This window comes from Gavialis gangeticus, unplaced genomic scaffold (genome assembly GCF_001723915.1).
Source record: "Gavialis gangeticus isolate Ggan-Ray unplaced genomic scaffold, GavGan_comp1, whole genome shotgun sequence".
Lineage (NCBI taxonomy): Eukaryota > Metazoa > Chordata > Crocodylia > Gavialidae > Gavialis > Gavialis gangeticus.
In genome coordinates this window covers 23,212,155-23,212,712 of record NW_017729014.1, presented here as the reverse complement: position 1 = coordinate 23,212,712, position 558 = coordinate 23,212,155, and positions in this window count along the sequence as shown.

Sequence of the window (558 nt, the reverse complement as noted above, 5' to 3'; positions counted from 1 at the left end):
GAGCTGGCTGGCGGCGCAGGGTGTGGGGGGCACGGCCCTGGGGCTGTGGGGTAAGTGCTGGTGCCCGCAGCGTGTCCCTTTTCCCCTGGGTGCTTGTTTGCCTGCAGGGCAGCGAGCGAGGCGGGTGAAGAGAGAGGTGGGAGGGGCCTGGTGCCAGGTTGGCCCTTTGGCAGGGTGGTTCGGGACACTGCCAGCGGTGGCAGGGGCTGCAGGTTCAAGTCCCTGATCGGCTTGAGTCCCCTGGCTGCCATCTACTACGCAACCGTTCCCCCCTCCGGCGCTTGCCTACTAGCTGGAACTCAGGGGTGATCGCGGTTGCAAGTCGGAGGGGACTTGAAGTTGTAGCTCAGTTGGAAATGTCCTGAACCACCCGGCGGCTGGCCGGGTTTTTTTTGGCCCTGATTCTGGGGTGCAGAGGCCAAAACAGGAAATGCCCTGACTTTCAAAGTGCAAAAAAACCCCCTCTGCTGCTCCCCCAGATAGTTACAGGGCCAGGCCCCCAGCCCACCTTTCCACACACAAGGGGCCAGAGGGCTCCAGCCAGGCTGGGGCTTGAAC